The sequence below is a fragment of the Cryptomeria japonica genome, chromosome 11 (genome assembly GCF_030272615.1).
Source record: "Cryptomeria japonica chromosome 11, Sugi_1.0, whole genome shotgun sequence".
In the NCBI taxonomy this organism is placed as follows: Eukaryota; Viridiplantae; Streptophyta; class Pinopsida; order Cupressales; family Cupressaceae; genus Cryptomeria; species Cryptomeria japonica.
In genome coordinates, this window is record NC_081415.1 from 488,384,379 (window position 1) to 488,401,116 (window position 16,738).

The following is a 16,738-nucleotide window of genomic DNA, read 5'->3' on the forward strand; positions in this document are numbered from 1 at the left end:
CGAATCATATGATATGATCAATTAAGCTTTCCAAATCATTGAAACCAATACAGAAAGATATAATGATACTAGAAATACTCCATACAGCAAACCATGATCCCAATTATAAACCAATCTGCAATCATTGGAGCAATAAATCATAGGAATATGTTGACATCAATGATAAAAACATATCCTAGTAGAAGCAATGTCCAACAATATCCGACTTTGGCATTGATGGCAACATATGGATGTGAAAAACAATCAATGCAAAGAAAGAAAATATCTCCGACAAACTCCCCCTAAGATGAAATAGATAAAATAATTTTTCACATGCTTCTCTCCCCCTTTGACAACAATGCCAAAGATTCTCAAAATAGAAATTTAAACTCTCCCCCTTAGATAAACAAATCATGATTCTCTCCCCTTTAAACATATAACCAACTATAAATGGACTACTCCACCAAAGGAGCAACACCAACTCATGAATCCAGACAAGGAGACAAGACTGTGAATTCCACCAGATTGGTGCAACTCAATGCATCTATTTCTCATCAAGAGGGGTGGATACCCCTAACTTATCTCCCAAATAGAAAAATGTATCTATAGGAAAAGGCTTAGTGAAAATATTAGCAATTTGTTCCTTTGTAGACACATACTCTATCTTCACTTCCTCATCACTGACTTTTTCTCTCAAGAAATGATACTTGATTGATACCTATTTAGTCTTTGAATGTTGCACTAGGCTCTTTAACATATTAATAGCATTGGATTTATTACAATATATGATAGTAGACTCATCATAGATAGCTTTGATATCCTTCAATATTTTCTTCATCCAAACTACCTGAGTGTAAATCTAGAAGCAACAATGTACTTAGCTTCAACAATAGATAGAGACATTGAATCATGTTTCTTACTAGCCCATGAAACCAATTTCTTACCCAAAAAAAATTCACCACAAGAGGTACTCTTCCAGTCATCAACATCACCAACCCAATCAACATCAGTGTAAGCAAATAACATGAAATTTATCATTCCTCGGATACCACAAACCATAATCCACAGTCTCTTTCAAGTATCTGAATATTCTCTTTACAACAATGACATGAATCTATTTTGGATTAGCTTGATATCTAGAAGCTATGCACACAACATGCATAATGTCAGGTCTAGTCTGAGTCAAGTATAGCAGTCCACCAACCATAGACTTGTACAAAGTTTGGTTAGCTTTCAGAGGTTCATCATTTTTGGATAATTTGTAGCCAGTACCCATAGGAGTTCCAACCAGTTTAGAGTCTTCTAATCCAAACTTCTTCAATAATTTCTTCACATATTTAGTTTTAGATATAAAAATACCTTTTCTAGTTTGTCAAATCTACAAACCTAAGAAAATTTTTGTCTCTCCTATTATAGACATCTCAAATTCTTTATGCTTATCACCGACAAACTTCATACTCAAGTTATCATCTCCTCCAAAGATAATGTCATCAAAAAGAACTTCAACAATCAAGATGTTATCATTCTCAATCTTAAAATATAGATTATTGTCAACAATACCTTTATTAAATCCCAATTTCAGCAAGTACTTATCCAATCTATCATACCAAGCTCTAGGGGCTTCTTTCAATCCATAAAGAGCTTTCTTTAGTTTGCATACCATGTCTCCATTATTTGATAATGAAAATCCACCAAGTTTCTCAATGTAGACTTCTTCCTCAAGATCACCATTTAGAAAGGCTGACTTGACATCCATCTAATATACCTTGAAATATTTATAGGAAACATATGCAAGCAATAGTCTAATAGCTTCAAGTCTAGCTACCGAAGCAAAAGTCTCCTCATAATAGATTCTTTCTTTCTGTGAATATCCTTTGCATACCAATCTTGCCTTATTTCTGACAACTTCATCAAATTCATTCAATTTGTTCCTGAATACCCATTTAGTACCAATCACATTGTTATCTTTAGGTCTAGGAACAAGTTCCCATGTGTTATTCTTTTCAATCCGGTTCAATTCTTCTTCCATAGCTCTTATCCAATTTTAATCTTTGCAAGCCTCAACATCTTTAGGTTCAATTTTAGAAATCAAACATACCTCTTCAACAACTAGCCTTCTTCTAGTCATCACACCTTTATTTTTATCACCAATAATCTGATTTTATGAATGATTCAATCTTACATACCTCAGAGTCTTCTGATTATTCTGATTTTTCAGGATACTGCACTTCTCTAGCAGCAACAGTAATATCTGGGTTAGTTGTTTCTACCAGATCATTCTGCTATGACAAATTATGACAAATTGACACTTTCTATGTGAAATTGATTGATTGATAATTATGACCAATTATGACAAATTGCTATGTCAAAATTGATTGATTGACAAATTATGACAAAATTGACATGTCATTCCCATGAAATTAGGAGAAATATTAGAGAAAATAGAAAATTGATGAAAATTAGAAAATTAGGAATTAGGAGAAATTAGTAAATTGGAAAATTAGGTAAATTAATTAATAATTTTTCATTCATTAATTAATTCACAAAGAGAGGAGAAATTAGTTAGCCAATTAAATAAATATTTAATTGCGACAAGAAGACTTAGGATAAATAAATAAATTATTTAACCTAGAGAGAAAATGACAAACAAGATTAAATGAATAAATCATAAAACCTTAGAAGATGAATTAGAAATGCAAGGATGACAATTAGGTCTTGACAAAAGATAATTGATGTCGATTCGATTATGATTCTGATTAACAAAGGACCAATGCTAACAAATGATTTGATTGATAAATGCACCAATTGACGAGGAACAATGACTAATTGATCCAAATTGACATGATTGAGAAGGACGACGATCGATGTCAAATTGATCACAAAATGACAAGATTGAAAATGACAATGATCAATGACAAATCAATCGCAAAATGACAAGATTGAAAAAATGACAACAATCGATAACAAATCGATCGCAAGATGACAAGATTGAAAAGGACAATGATCGATGACAAATTGATCACAAAATGATAAGATTGATAAGAGGACAAAACCCTAATTCCATCATCGATTAGGATTGACGATGTCCAAAGTGAAATCGAATTGACAATGTCAAAATATGCCAAATGAGCACGCACATTGATGCGACAGGATAAGATCGACCAAAATCATGACTGAAGATTGTTATCGACAGGACCAAATTCGAAAGTGAGACAAATGAAGAATTCAGAAGAAGGACTCGATGCTCGCAAATGATAAAGACCAAGTGCGCAACATAGGAGAAATGTTAATGCAATGCAAAAACCCTAAAATAAGGCAATGCACCAATGTTAAAGTATGACTCCGCAAGCGTTGACCATTTTTAGACGTCTACATTTTGCCCCCCTTTAAGACAATGTGATTTTAAGCATTGTTTCAAAGAACAATAATGAAAATGCCCCAGACACTGACAATGACACATGCATGCCCCCGCAAGGAATTGGACAGAAACATCCAGAAAAGAGGCCAATTGATCAATAAGAATGATAGAAAATGATAGGAGCAAACGGACTGAAAATCGGGGATCGGATACACAAAGGACAAGAAATTGAAGGCGCAAAAGACCACGACTAGCATAAGATGGAGAGAGTGTACGTCCATCTATGCAGTAACAAAGATCTATAAATGAGACAAAGAGAGTGAAAAGAGCTCATTTGCACTAGCCAAAGAGGAGGATTTGTTGCTCTGGAAAAGGATGCTTGTAGAGAGATGGTGAACATTCCAATGGTAGATCACCTCAAGGAATGTGTACATACCTACAGACAATCAGATGAAATGGGAGCAACGGTATGTATCTCAAAAACCCATATTGTCAATTTCATGAATTTTGCTTGCTTGCGGGACATTGCGGGGCCCACAGGGAATGAAAAGAATGACTTTTGCACCTGTGTGGGCACATCTTGTGCTTGTGTGGGATGTCCTATGCTTGTGCAGGGTACACAGGTGCAGAACAGGGTACACAGGCACAGTTGTACACTGGGAACCCTAATTTGACCAAAAACAGCATGCGAACGATCCTGAAAAGGGGGATAAGAGTAGGATAGGTCAAAATAGATTAGAAACACCCTGATTTGTGGATGAAACAAGGAAATTTAGCCCATAAGAGGAAACCCTAAAACTGACAAAATGTGCCATAATTGTGATGTAGAGTTGACAGTATCCACTGATTACGTGGGAGAACTGACCTGACTGCTTCATGTTACGACATAGACTCAGGAGCATGGACAGAGATACATTAGCAAGAATTGGATTATACTATATCACATTCATGCCCAAGATTAGGGAAAACATAGGACTTCTTACCGCATTGGCAGACCGATGGCATTCAGAGACTTCCTCTTTCCATCTGGCGACTGGAGAGGCGACTGTGACACTAGAGGACGTATGGTGTATCGTCCGCATTTCAATTCATGGGGAGATGATAGAGTATGACCCGGTGATAGGGAGAGATGCTTTGTGCAGATTATTTGAGTGCGACGTAGATGATCTAGATATCGTAGAGAGGGAGATTGGCTAGGAGACCATGGCAGCAGAGTATGATCAGCGATATGTGGTGATAGCCATGGTTATAGCATGCCTATTAGCAGGGGATAGATGAGGAAATGGATTCCCTATTGGATGGGGAAGAGTGCTAGAGCAGATGGTGATAGAGGGGACAGTGTATGCATGGGGACCATGTGTGCTTGCCATGCTATATTTTCAGCTGCATCAGATAGCATATCGGGGGGTTCAGACTTTGAGCTGTGGAGTCACACTGTTACAGGTATGGGCATTTGAGCACATAGCCATATGTCAACCAATTGTAGAGAGATAGGTATTACCACATCGACCATATGTGTACTACTATGGGGGAGCACTGAGATAGGGTCCTTTTAGATACAAATTATATTGGCGACATGAGCTAGATAGATTGAGAGAGTTTACATGGAGGCCATATCTTGATTGCCCTGGATGGTCAGATGATAGTGATGAGCTACTATATTGCAGATAGGAGAGATACCTGATTGGATGACCAGTGAATCGCTAGAGAGTGATTGAGATGTACCTGCCAGAGAGAGTTAGATGACAGTTTGGAGATAGATAGGATGCACCCAGCGGGACTGCACACTTTGCCCGATCTCACAAAGAGATGAGTCAGTGGGGAAGGATGATTTAGCCACACATAGCATATGCTGACTTCACACAGCTACAATAGAGACAGTGGGATTAGAGATCAGATGTGGTGGATGTTGGGATGATAGAGGAGTGTGAACGATGGTTTGCACGATGACGGCTCGTTCCATTGACATATCCTGATATTTCGGTACCTAGGAGACAAGAGGACTTCCCACTTGCTGGAGAGGAGGAGGGAGATCATGAGGATAAAGAGGAGGACAAGGACAGAGAGGATGAGGGGGATGACAAGGATAGAGATGATGAGGATGAAGATTATGAGCCAGATTCAGCTGATCAGGAGTCATTGCAGGATATACCCATAGAGCCAAAGACAACTAGCATAGAGGAGATAGAGATATGTAGGGCCACCATAGCGAGTCGGCATGATCACATTGCGACATTAGAGAGATAGAATGCTATCTTGAGGATAGAGCATGATCAGTTCAGAGCAGAGATAGCTAGACTTACACCGGCTCGAGATATAGCAATAGCCCAGGCACAGCAAGAAGAGCAGAGAGTGACTGAGTATATTGAGTCGATTAGGGATGGTAGTGCACGTGAGATGGCACAGATGTTGGTAGAAACCAAAGAGGAGATATGCCATTGGAGGACACTATATGAGAGTGCAGTTCCACCAGAGTAGAGAGCAGTGTCATATCGGGCACGATAGAGGACAGAGAGTAGGCCACGTTCTCGGAGGTTAGTGAGCAACATGGGGGTGAGTGGACCTATGAGACCACCACAGCCAGGACCTGGGGCAGGAGGGACATCATCCTTGAGACATGGCAGGGATGAGGAGGACAGTGGGAGCACCTAGTGACAAAGGCACATACTCCTTATGACAAAGACATATGTAATTTGACATTTATGTAGTCAGCCTGCGGGCCATACTTAGGACAAATAGTCCAATTTTGTACTCTGATACTTTTTATATATGATATGATACGCAACTATATGATGGGATGCAATGGGTTATGGCATATGTTTACTTTCCATGCATGGATGTCTTATGCACTGTTTATTGTGGAACATGTATGGATACATTTTTATGTGTTTTTGATGCATGTATAATATGAAAATGGATAAAATGCTTGATATAATGCAAATGTACTAACCGATGAATGCAGGATGCAGCTTACGTGTTATGGAGATCGGAGCACTAGACCGAACTGACTACCCAAACTGACGGAAGAAATGTTAGTAAGAAGAAAAGAGACAGAGGACGGTTAGAGACGAAGAAAAACTTACTTTCACTAATGCACTTTGTAGGTGAGAACCTTTATTTAATGTAGCAAAGTGGATGCATAGCATCATGGCATTGAAGGCCAGAGCTGAAACGCAACCCCTTTTGTAAAAAATATAGACACATCACCCACAAGGAATGAGTGAAGCATCCTAGGGTGCATATATCAAGGGTCGAGGTATGTGCGAAGTTCACAAAGTGAACGTACTTATCACAGACACCCAATGATATAGTTGCCCCAGTTTGTGACCAACATTCCTCAAACAGTAAACACAACAAAAAAGAAAGGGACCATGAACCATCCCGGTCACTCTAAATCACTCAGTGACATCCTTGAGCAACATAGGAACATGATTGAAGCCAAAGATAAATCAATAAAAAGATAAGACGCACAACTTCAACCAAGTCAAACAAACAGTCTGAGCGTCATTGTCAAAAGTTGAAAGTGTTGATAGGATGATCATGTTATATGGTTTCAGGGAATGCAGTACCCCGTCTAAGACAGGACACAGTCTGGTTTCTAGCATACCACACCCTATATAAGACCCATGATAGTAGTGACAAGGACAAATGATATTGATGTTGATTGATTGATATGACAATTGTGATCAGTTTGAATGTTTTGTTTGATTGAAAAAGTTCATCTGTGAATGCGTGATTTCAGTAAAGCACAATGTGTGATTGCGTGTCATTGGAGGTATGCTCAGTGATCTATCTATGCATAGAGGGGATATTTTGTTTTGTTTTTTAAGTTTTTACAATTTTTTTTTTGATTTTTTTGTTCGTTTTTTCAGGACTTTATTTGACTTTTTAGGGATTATTTCAGGACATTTTTTTTATTTTTTAAAATTTTTTCAGGACATTTTGCAATTTTTTATGATTTTTTCAGGCAATTTTAGCAGAAAATGAACACATGATTTTTTTTTGATGTTTTTTAATGTTTTCAAGATTTTTTTTCAATTTTTTTTTTATTATTTCAGGACATTTTTCAATTTTTATGATTTTGCCCCCAGTGTCTAGCAAGGAAAGGAATATGACAGGTGAATAAATAGGCTTAATGAAATGATGGTGGGTAGAGGGAAGACTAAGGCCTTTTATCATGGAGACAATACAGATGCAATTTTCAAGGGCTATTGCGTGATGGGACAAGAGACTAGATATGACAATGTAAAGCAGTGACATGGCATGAGGGACATGTCAAGAGGTTTTTGAAACCATGTTTAAATTTTGCGTCCTTATGTCAGATCAATGTCAAGGAATGAAAAAGAGTGTATGGATAGTGATAAGATATGGATAGGATAAGCAAGACCAAGAATGGATAAGGGACATGGACTGAAGGTTGGGGTAGGCTAAGGGATAGTGGCAGAAAGTTGCAATAAGACAGGGAATATGGATGAAAGGTTGTAATAAGCAAATGGATAAATGAGCAAAAGCTATGATAGACTAAAAGCTACAAACAAGATGCATGATGCTCATGATGATCCTCAGCCTTGTCAAGATCAAAGGTGGAAAGGGAAACTAGACATGAGGGACAATAGGATATGAAGGGTAATGACAGGGGTTCGATAGAATAATGGAACAATGAAGGACAAAAGGATATGATAGGATAAAACCTATCCCCAAGTACAGTATGCAAGAAGTTCATAGATTATGCATGACACAGGTTTGCAAGGTTTTCATCATGGTACTTTCCTAAGGCGCTTGTTGGCTAGGTTTTCACCAGTGGACGAATTATTTTTGCTTTACTTTTTTTTTTTGTCTTTTTGTTTTTTTTTTGGTTTTTTTTTGGGATTTTGACATTTTTAAGAGAAGATGGACACATGATAGGGGATGAAATAAGGACTAAAGCATCTTTTTGTTTGGATAGTAGCCTTGAAAAAAATGGACCATGACCTTTAAAAGTATGCTCAAAGACGTTGGTAGGATAAGGACATGGAAAATAAGTTGAAACTAAGGCAAGGATTTATGTAAAGGATTGGACCAAAGGGATCGAAGGATGAAAAATATGCATTGGATAATGGATAGGGTATTGGAAAAATTGGGCTTGAGTGGATAGAAATTTTGGCAAGATCAACATTGGCACACACCTTGAGGGGTGATGGACTGATGGAGGAAGAGTGGGTCTCAGATTGTGAGATTTGGATGGAGGAATAGCTTGGGATTTTGGGACATAAGGGCCCAAAATGGATGAAGAAGGTGATGGAGGAACAAATTTGAGAGGGTTGGATGGAGGAATAGCAACTTTGGATGCCAAGTTGGATGTTTCTTTAGGCTTTTGTGCTTCAAGGAGCCGCTTAGGGATCCACACGGTTTTTGATTTTTCATGCTTTTGTGGTTCCTTGGAGTGCATTGCTTGCACAAGGGATTTAGGAACCCATATATATTTTGACTTTTGTTTTTGAGAAATGGGCATTTGTGGCCTTTTGGATATTTCTTTTTCTTTATAGATCATATTGTTCTTTGTTTTGACATTTCGATTATATTGGACATGTTGATCCTTGAATACATGTGGATTGCTAGACTTATGACGTTTATACTTGGCATCCAAATTACTTGGAGGGGGAAAGGAATGCATGGATGAATATGAATGAAATGGAGTTCTTTTGGATTGATGAAATTTACTCAAGGATGTGTGCCTTTGCTGACCTTACATAAAGGATGAAGGGATATAAGGACCTAAGATGGATGGAAAGTATGAGGGGGAAGGGATATGTTTGGATTTTGAAGGGATGTTGGATTTAGTAGGGGTACCAACGTCTTGAGAGTGAGTTGTGTAGACATGAGCCTTAAGATCTTCTTTGATATGGAGGGGTTCTTGCTTATGGAGATCTACTCCTTTGCCTTTATGAATATCTTGACTTGTAGGATACTCTTTTCTTTGGGAAGAAGACGCGAGTCCATTATGAGGTGGATATGATATGAGAGAAATAATGAGATCTTGAAGTGGATCGGATTGCACCAAAGTGGAAGAACCCATTATGCATGTCGAGGGTTCATGAACATCTTGCACTGACATGGTACAATCATGAGGGGGATTAGGATCATGAGGGGGACTAGGATTGTGTACTGGACATGGTTCAATGACAGGCTCTTCAAGAGATGGAATGGGAGAAATAATGGGATCATCAAAAGAAATGTGATCTTGGAGTGTATATGGAGCATTAAGACAAGGAGATGGAGGAACAAAAGGATCTTGTGGAGGATTTAAAGGAATAATTTGATCTTGACAAGGGGGAAGATCATTGGAATCCTCTTTAAAGGTTCTTTGCTCTTGACTTTTAATGGGATCATCATAAAGGATGGAAGGGATATCTGGAATGTCAATGGGATTTGAAAGGACATTTTTTTCATGAAATGGAATGGGATCATTTGGGATTGGATGGACTGGGATATCTTGATCTTGCTCAGGGAATGGAGTGTCAATAGGACTTTGGATAGGATGGACAAGAATAGGGGAATCATTACGAGTGTCTGGGGAAATGGGATCTTGGTCAACAATTGGATGGGATGATAACGTTTCAAGATCTTGATCTTTATCTATTTCAAGACACATTTCTTCATGCTCTAAATTATCCTCTTGACATGGGGTTGGACTTTGGATATGCATGGGGGATTCGGGCAAGGGATTAATGCTTTGGCATGAAGGAAATGCAATTTGAACATTTGTAAGATCAGACATTCCAGTCGTAAAGCTTTCTTGCATCTTAGAATTGGATCCACTTTTAGGTATTCGAGGAATCACTTCTTGTTGAGGGACACTTGTCATCAACATTTGTGTGGCCATCATTTGATATGGTGTTAAAGGTGTTGCATTAAACAATGGATTGTTTATTGTTTCGAATGTTGACTTTTGAGGAATAGTCACTATCAACATTTTTGAAGCACATTTACTCATCGAGGTGTGTTGAGTTTTTTGTTGCACATTTTCTTCATTTGGATGTGGAGAGAAACTTAACAGCTCACCGCCTTGTTGTTTTTGCACATTGATTTGCTCACTTGAGGAGGTCACATTACTCATCATGTCAAGATATTTTTTTGGGAACATCTTAAAAACCTTGTTCAAGAATTTATCCATCTTTTTCATCAACTTTGGATCTTTAAGGAACATATCAACATCATCGGAAGCATCAGAATCTAATGAATAATCTAGTAAAATACTTGGATTTGTTTCTTGTTGAATGCCTTGATCTGAACCAAATCCTTGTGAAAGAGTTTGTTCCTCATATAATGTTTGAGTTTGAATGTCGTGTTGTAGGTTTGGTTGATTCCAATCAAAAGGTGCATTTCCTCTTGGTGTTGGTGGAACACTCCCATGTCTTGGTTTCATGGGTACAAACACTAGTTCATATAATGGAGGTGGTCCAAGTTGAACCATTCCATATGGTGGTAATGATGTGCTTGACGAACCTTCAATTTGTACTGTTTGAGGAGTTTGAAACTGTGAGTTTGATATGTTGTCAATGGGTTGATATTTTGGTTCGCCCATCTTCTTAGATTTTGACCTTGTTTCAACAGGCATGTCACTATGCAAATGCAATGTTTTTAAAATTTTTCAAGGATAATATATGATATGCAACTAAATGCAAACTAAATAGATGAAAATGCAATCCGTAGCAAGAATGCAACCTTTGTTTTTGTTGTTTTTTTTTTTCAAGATTTTGACAAACTCATTAAATGCAATTCTAAGAAATGAGACCCTTAGGAAATTGAAATGATGTCTAGACCTCAAATGACAAAAGGACCGAGTGACAAAAGGACAAAATGACAATGTCTCCCCTATATGCTTGGATACTAAGCTAGGTTTGATGAAATGACATTGATGACAAAAGACAAAATTTTGATAAGGTCTAGACTTCCTAACAATGACTTAGGGTTTATCAAAGATTTGCATTACTCAAGTATGACAAAACCTAGTTTTGAGACTATATGCAAAGGGACAATTACTATGCAAATGACCCTAATATGATATGATAATGACCTAAGCTTAATGAAGGGACCTAGGGTATGCACATGCAAATGTATGACAATGTCAACCTAAGGCAAAACCTAAGGTTGAATTATGAAATGGTATTACTCTAATGCAAGAGGACACATGCAAATGGATGACCTTTATTGATATGCAAAGGAGTATGACCTAAGTGAAACTTAACCTTGGTAGTTGACAATGAATTTGCAAAATGCAAACCTAAGATGAACCTAAATCTAAGTGACATGAATGTTGAGACAAGATTTTGAAAAATGTTTGACAACCATGTTTGAAGGTGTTTTTGAACTTTGTTGAATGAAATACTCCTGTGTTTAACCTTGTTTTGAATCAATTTGTCTTGTTTTTGAAATGAGACACAACTCAACTTTTGACAAGCAAAGAAGACAAGATATTTTAACTTAGACTCAAGACAATCATGTTCATTCACACATTTATTATGGTAGGTAAGGACAATAGGTACTTGAGAGGTAGACTCGTTATGAGATTCAAGGAGAATACATAGATGCTTGACCCCACGGGCTCCCCTCTACGACACTCACTTCTTAGGGTAGCCAAGCATCAGTCCCCATGGAAATCTCCCCATGGCAAACTTAGTATCTCTTCCAAGTATCCAAACTCTTCCTTCTCAAGCAACTAGAAGCATTTTGGCCTCTAAATACAAGGTGTTAATAAGGATTTCTGTTAAGTGCTACTCCTTGGTGTCACGCAAGCGTGATTGAGACACAGGCCCACCAAGATACCAAACAAATGTAGTCGTGCAAGCATTATTTAGACCATGAGGCCCTACTTAGATGCTGATATGAGAAAGAGTCCAAGGGTCATCACTTCCCAAGTAACTACAATTCCCATGTAACCCTTCCTTCAAAGCTTTCACCCATCAGGTATTTATTTATAGTGAGTTAGAATGCCAAGGTATTCTAGCCGTACTCACTTTGGGTCATTCCCTTCTCACAATTGTCACTTGCTTGCAAAAGAAAGCAAATGGTCAGGACAGCAGGCCCTCTAAAGGTAATGAACAATCCAAAACATGAGAATGGTATTGAAGATCTAGATTTCTGATCACCCTAAGAAGGAAGAGAGCATACTCTCCTACTCCAATGTCAATCTCGACAAGCAAAGTGAACACATGTTCATTCTATCCTACTTAGCAAACATACTAGGTGCCTAATTATGAATCACAAACACAAAGTTTGGTTGGAATATAAGGCAACCTACATAAGATTTGTTAGTAGTTTCATTCTTAGTCATCATCCCATGTAATGCCAAGGTGCTGCACATAGAATTAGTACCAAAAAAAAAGCAAAATGCAAGAAAGAGAATGAATTTTTTTTTACACAAGCGCAAGATTCCTCAACACAGGCGCAGAACCCATCAAGTTGCGCCTGTGTACCTTACATAGGTGCAGAATGCCTCAACATAGGTATAGGTTACCTTACATAGGCGCAGGATTGCTTACACAAGCGGAGATCCCTTCTACACAGGCGCAGAAGTGCCCAGAAAGGTCTGAATTGCCCTGTTTCTTGAATTTTTCACCTACAAATCAACTCAAAAGGCACTCAAAACATGTTTAAATGGTTAGTTTCACGTCGGGTTCACCAATTAATGTAGATAGGAATTTGGAAATCATCAAAGCAAATAGATATTAAACTAGCTCAATCACAAAACCAGATTGCAATGATAACAAAACCTACAAACATTCAATTCAAACGCAAACCATCACAAATGTGGATGTCTCCTCCATGATTCTCCATTGTCCTTCTTTCTCCTTCAAATTGCTTTATTTTATGGATCTCACCTTCAAGTGCATAAGCATAATGTGAAAGCAAGATTGACAAGATGGTAGCACAAGAATACTAGAAGCGTGATTGATTCGAGGATCCTTTGATTGAAGAAATTCATCCAATTTATAGACAAATTGGAGAGATGACAAGATTAGCATGAAGAGATTTGAAAGGAAATTTCAAATCAAGAATGACAAATTGACACTTTCTATGCGAAATTGATTGATTGATAATTATGACAAATTATGACAAATTGCTATGTCAAAATTGATTGATTGACAAATTATGACAAAATTGACATGTCATTCCCATGAAATTAGGAGAAATATTAGAGAAAATAGAAAATTGATGAAAATTAGCAAATTAGGAATTAGGAGAAATTAGTAAATTGGAAAATTAGGTAAATTAATTAATAATTTTTCATTCATTAATTAATTCACAAAGAGAGGAGAAATTAGTTAGCCAATTAAATAAATATTTAATTGTGACAAGAAGACTTAGGATAAATAAATAAATTATTTAACCTAGAGAGAAAATGACAAACAAGATTAAATGAATAAATCATAAAACCTTAGAAGATGAATTAGAAATGCAAGGATGACAATTAGGTCTTGACAAAAGATAATTGATGCCGATTCGATTATGATTCTGATTAACAAAGGACCAATGCTGACAAACGATTTGATTGATAAATGCACCAATTGACGAGGAAAAATGACGAATTGATCCAAATTGACATGATTAAGAAGGACAGCGATCAATGTCAAATTGATCACAAAATGACAAGATTGAAAATGACAACGATCGATGACAAATCGATCACAAAATGACAAGATTGAAAATGACAACAATTGATAACAAATCGATCGCAAGATGACAAGATTGAAAAGGACAATGATCGATGACAAATCGATCGCAAAATGATAAGATTGATAAGAGGACAAAACCCTAATTCCATCATCGATTAGGATTGATGATGTCCAAAATGAAATCGAATTGACGATGTCAAAATATGCCAAATGAGCACACACATTGATGCGACAGGATAAGATCGACCAAAATCATGACTAAAGATTGTTATCGACAAGACCAAATTCGAAAGTGAGACAAATGAAGAATGTAGAAGAAGGACTCAATGCTCACAAATGATAAAGACCAAGTGCACAACATAGGAGAAATGTTAATGCGATGCAAAAACCCTAAAATAAGGCAATGTGCCAATGTTAAAGTATGACTCCGCAAGCGTTGACCATTTTTAGACGTCTACAATAACCTTTGTCAACCATTTGTCCAACACTTAAAAGATTATGCTTCAAGCCTTCAACATACAAGACATCATTAGTATTATTCTTACCATCAAAAGAAATAAAACCTCTTGTTGGCATTGGGGTTGTCATCAATGTCAACATGTATGTGTGTAGGGCTGAGTTTATGAAGTTGAAGAGATACATATAGGATGTTCATTGGAAGAAGATGTAGTAGGCATGTAGAGTTGATTGATGTTAACAATGGAGATGATGCAATGAACAAAGATGTAGATATGATAAGTGCCATAAATGCCATGAGCATTTTGAAGAAGAATGTGTAAGTGATAGCTCCACACTAACTGAAATGTAGAGACATGCAGGACACCCACTAGATGGAGAGGCAGACAGATGCAAAGGCATGAAGAGACATCAGAATGGAAAGTTTAGTGATGCAGCAATGCCATATGATGATCTTGAGGGAAAGGTCAAGGTTTCTTAGAGCAGAGGGAAAGGTATGGTATCAAGTTGAGAGATATGCATGATGTGCTCCATGGGAAGATCAGATTAGCTGATATGGTGTTGCATCAGGTGATTTAAGGACCAAGGCCATGGTGCTATGATTGCATGAAGAAAACAATGTTGTCCAAGAGTGTAAGTGTTGTTGTGGCATTATATAACATGACACATCATATAACACACTGTGTTATATGCACAAGGAGATACAGTAGGAATGCATGAAGTGTGTCATTGGGACATGAAAATGGACAAAGGAGGACACAAGAAATTGTGTTGGAAATGTATTGTGGAATCTGGTCTGCATCAGAAAAAGTTAGCTGTAGTTGTCAATAACACGTAGGTTATCACATGCAGTTATAGGGAGTATCAGATGTAGTTATCAACAACACGTAGGTTATCGCTATCTACAAAGCTGCAAAATGTGACTACAGATGTCAATAACACAATGGATTAGTCATGCTGTATATCAGAATGCCAATAACACACAGGTTATGTTGTTCAGCTTATCCCGTGACATGTTATATAAGGTAAGATAACCTTGTGGGATAACACTTAAATAGAGAAAAATAGTGCTATATCTTATCCCACATTGTCAAAAGTGTTCAATGATATGGTTGTATGGGATAAGAAAGTCAGAAGTGGTCAAAACGGGGAGTTTTTCCTTCTTATCCTACAATTCCAAGAGTGACAAACAAACATCACACGGGACAAGAAACTAATGGGGAGATTGTAGGTTCCATTATCCCACATGGGCTAAGATTCACACAAAAATGTTGCGCGGGCTAACAAGTGAAAGCGTGCCATGAATAAATCCTTATCCCACATGAAGTAAGAGGCTACATAAGTTTCATGTGAGATAACAAAGTTAAGCGAAGGATACTAAGGAAACCATTATTCCGTGAGGGTTTACAACTGCAAAAACATTGTTGCAGGAAAGACTACAAAGGAAAAAGAAAGGTTTCCTTATCCCATGCCTCACTGCAAGGATATGGAAAGGGTCGTGGGATAACAAGTTTCTTGTCAAGGGAAGACAAGTCTTATCCCATGTGTGCTGAGAGACCATGCAAATGAGATGCAGGCTAACAAAGAAAGAAGAAGGCTTCTTGAAGCTTCTCCTGTGAGGTGCATAACACAAAGATAAACCACAGTAGGAAGAGCTCGATAGTCCACCTAGGAGTTGACCAAGTTTGACCTAACAATGTGGCATGTACAAAGAAAATTAGAGGACATTTATTGGAAAGATGAAAAGGTATCTTGTTGACAAAATTGAAGTTTGTGATTGAATTTGTGACCATGTCTGCAAGCCGATAGTCTCAAAGGTCCACGTGGATGACTAACCAGGATTGACCAAGTGACTTGGATGATGAATAAGAAGATGTCTCCATGCCAATAAGCAAGATGATCTACACGGTAATTAACCAAGCTTGACCAGATGTTTTGGATGTCCAAGATGAAAACATGTGGCTCCCAAGTGGTCAAGAATGAAATCCAATATGCAGAAGTTGGTGCTTGTAGATATTTTAATGAGGTGGTTGTCAATCTCCTTAGGGCAGGTCGACAAAGGACAGTGATTTCATTAATGGTGATCTAGTAGTAGATGGGTGTGTGGCTCAAGATGATCAACATGCACGAAATTAGATTTGTTGGATAGATCAAGCTTGCTAAAAATAGCAATCCTATAATCTGAAGAATGATTTGAACATAGTTGTTTTCCAAGAGAATACATTTATTATAGGTAGTTATCTGTTTAAGCGATGTGTTCAAAGAATATGACCAGTTTGCAGACATGATC